Below are 4,087 nucleotides of genomic sequence, written 5' to 3'. Positions count from 1 at the left end.
CACATCACATAAGCCTTGCAAGCATTACAACTAATATGGTAGTTGTGAGATGATGTATTACGGAACGAGTAAAGAGACTTGCCGGTAACGAGATTGAACTAGGTATTGGATACCGACGATCGAATCTCGGGCAAGTAACATACCAATGACAAAGGGAACAACGTATGTTGTTATGCGGTCTGACCGATAAAGATCTTCGTAGAATATGTAGGAGCCAATATGGGCATCCAGGTCCCGCTATTGGTTATTGACCGGAGACGTGTCTCGGTCATGTCTACATTGTTCTCGAACCGTAGGGTCCGCACGCTTAACGTTACGATGACAGTTATTATGAGTTTATGCATTTTGATGTACCGAAGGTTGTTCGGAGTCCCGGATGTGATCACGGACATGACGAGGAGTCTCAAAATGGTCGAGACATAAAGATTGATATATTGGAAGCCTATGTTTGGACATCGGAAGTGTTCCGGGTGAAATCAGGATTTTACCGGATTACCGGGAGGTTACCGGAACCCCCCGGGAGTCATATGGGCCTTATTGGGCCTTAGTGGAAAGGTGAAAGGGCTGCCCATAAGGGCTGCGCGCCTCCCCCCTCCCCTAGTCCTATTAGGACTAGGAGAGGTGGCCGGCCACCCCTCTCCCTCGTTCCCCCTTGGGAATCCTAGTTGGAATAGGATTGGGGGGGGAGTCCTACTCCCGGTAGGAGTAGGACTCCTCCTGCGCCCTCCTCCTGGCCGGCGCACCTCTCCCCCTTGGCTCCTTTATATACGGAGGCAGGGGGCACCTCTAGACACACAAGTTGATCATTGAGACCGTTCCTTAGCCGTGTGCGGTGCCCCCTGCCACCGTATTCCACCTCGATCATATCGTCGTAGTGCTTAGGCGAAGCCCTGCGTCGGTAATACATCAAGATCGTCACCACGCCGTCGTGCTGACAGAACACCTCCCCGAACCTTTGCTGGATCGGAGCCCGGGGATCGTCATCGAGCTGTACGTGTGCTAAGAACTCGGAGGTGCCGGAGTAACGGTGCTTGGATCGGTTGGATCGGGAAGAAGACGTACGACTACTTCCTCTACGTTGTGTCAACGCTTCCGTTGCGATCTACAAGGGTACGTAGATCATACTCTCCCCTCGTTGCTATGCATCACCATGATCTTGCGTGTGCGTAGGAAATTTTTTGAAATTACTACATTCCCCAACAGTGGCATCCGAGCCTAGGTTTTATGGTTTGATGTTATTTGCACGAGTAGAACACAAGTGAGTTGTGGACGATACAAGTCATACTGCCTACCAGCATGTCATTCTTTGGTTCGGCGGTATTGTTGGACGAGACGACCCGGACCAACCTTGCGCGTACGCTTACGCGAGACCGGTTCCCTCGACGTGCTTTGCACATAGATGGCTTGCGGGCGACTGTCTCTCCAACTTTAGTTGAACCGAGTGTGGCTACGCCCGGTCCTTGTGAAGGTTAAAACGGAGTCTATTTGACAAACTATCGGTGTGGTTTTGATGCGTAGGTGAGATTGGTTCTTGCTTAAAGCCCGTAGCAGCCACGTAAAACTTGCAACAACAAAGTAGAGGACGTCTAACTTGTTTTTGCAGGGCATGTTGTGATGTGATATGGTCAAGGCATGATGCTAAATTTTATTGTATGAGATGATCATGTTTTGTAACCGAGTTATCGGCAACTGGCAGGAGCCATATGGTTGTTGCTTTATTGTATGCAATGCAATCGCGATGTAATGCTTTACTTTATCACTAAACGGTAGCCGTGGAAGCATAAGATTGGCGAGACGACAACGATGCTACGATGGAGATCAAGGTGTCGCGCCGGTGACGATGGTGATCATGACGGTGCTTCGGAGATGGAGATCACAGGCACAAGATGATGATGGCCATATCATATCACTTATATTGATTGCATGTGATGTTTATCTTTATATGCATCTTATCTTGCTTTGATTGACGGTAGCATTATAAGATGATCTCTGACTAAATTATCAAGAAGTGTTCTCCCTGAGTATGCACCATTGCGAAAGTTCTTCGTGCTGAGACACCACGTGATGATCGGGTGTGATAGGCTCTACGTTCAAATACAACGGGTGCAAAACAGTTGCACACGCGGAATACTCAGGTTATACTTGACGAGCCAAGCATATACAGATATGGCCTCGGAACACGGAGACCGAAAGGTCGAGCGTGAATCATATAGTAGATATGATCAACATAATGATGTTCACCAATGAAACTACTCCATCTCATGTGATGATCGGACATGGTTTAGTTGATTTGGATCACGTGATCACTTAGAGGATTAGAGGGATGTCTATCTAGGTGGGAGTTCTTAAGTAATATGATTAATTGAACTTAAATTTATCATGAACTTAGTACCTGATAGTATCTTGCTTATTTATGTTGATTGTAGATAGATGGCTCGTGCTGTTGTTCCGTTGAATTTTAATGCGTTCCTTGAGAAAGCAAAGTTGAAAGATGATGGTAGCAATTACACGGACTGGGTCCGTAACTTGAGGATTATCCTCATTGCTGCACAGAAGAATTACGTCCTGGAAGCACCGCTGGGTGCCAGGCCTGCTGCTGGAACAACACCAGATGTTATGAACGTCTGGCAGAGCAAAGCTGATGACTACTCGATAGTTCAGTGTGCCATGCTTTACGGCTTAGAATCGGGACTTCAACGACGTTTTGAACGTCATGGAGCATATGAGATGTTTCAGGAGTTGAAGTTAATATTTCAAGCAAATGCCCGGATTGAGAGATATGAAGTCTCCAATAAGTTCTATAGCTGCAAGATGGAAGAGAACAGTTCTGTCAGTGAGCATATACTCAAAATGTCTGGGTATAATAATCACTTGATTCAATTGGGAGTTAATCTTCCAGATGATTGCGTCATTGACAAAATTCTCCAATCACTGCCACCAAGCTACAAGAGCTTCGTGATGAACTATAATATGCAAGGGATGAACAAGACTATTCCCGAGCTCTTCGCAATGCTGAAAGCTGCGGAGGTAGAAATCAAAAAGGAGCATCAAGTGTTGATGGTTAACAAAACCACTAGTTTCAAGAAAAAGGGCAAAGGGAAGAAGAAGGGGAACTTCAAGAAGAACGGCAAGCAAGTTGCTGCTCAAGAGAAGAAACCCAAGTCTGGACCTAAGCCTGAAACTGAGTGCTTCTACTGCAAGCAGACTGGTCACTGGAAGCGGAACTGCCCAAAGTATTTGGCGGATAAGAAGGATGGCAAGGTGAACAAAGGTATATATGATATACATGTTATTGATGTGTACCTTACTAATGCTCGCAGTAGCACCTACGTATTTGATACTGGTTCTGTTGCTAATATTTGCAACTCGAAACAGGGGCTACGGATTAAGCGAAGATTGGCTAAGGACAAGGTGACGATGCGCGTGGGAAATGGTTCCAAAGTCGATGTGATCGCTGATGAGGACATCAATACAATTGTTACACCCACAGCCCCTGCTGCTATACATACTGGACCAATTACTAGAGCTCGTGCACGCCAACTAAATTACCAGGTACTTTCGTTTCTTGGTAATGATTCTAATGTTCATGAGAATATGATGCTGCCTAAATTGGATACATTTGTTTTGCTTACAAATGAAGGGCCTAGCTTGGAGAAGGATGAACATTGGAGCAAGAACAAGCATGGAGATGATGGCATGCGCAAGGGAAACAAGAACGGAGTTACAAGTGATGATTTCAGGACTTTGAAGCCACCATAACGGGTGCATGAAGCCTTGGACGAAATATACAAGACGCCACTTCATAAATTTCGTCCCGAGGCTATTTTAGGTGCTGCGTCACCTTATTATTGGGCCAGGCCCATGTAATTTCGAAATACATAAGTATAGGCTATTTTTAGAGTCCGTATGTGTGGGGAAACAAGAGATAGGGTTGATTTCGGACCCCTCCACCAAGGGCCACGAAATTCCCCCCTCTTCCTCCATATATACAGCCCTTAGGGCATCGTTTAGACTTTGGGTTTTGTTTAGATTAAAAGTTCGCCATAGCTGCAACTTCGCGTACTTCGTTTGTGTTCAACGACCAGAC

The sequence above is a fragment of the Triticum aestivum genome, chromosome 2A (genome assembly GCF_018294505.1).
Source record: "Triticum aestivum cultivar Chinese Spring chromosome 2A, IWGSC CS RefSeq v2.1, whole genome shotgun sequence".
Taxonomy (NCBI): Eukaryota; Viridiplantae; Streptophyta; class Magnoliopsida; order Poales; family Poaceae; genus Triticum; species Triticum aestivum.
The sequence above is the reverse complement of the archived record's forward strand: the minus strand, read 5'-3'. Positions refer to the sequence as shown.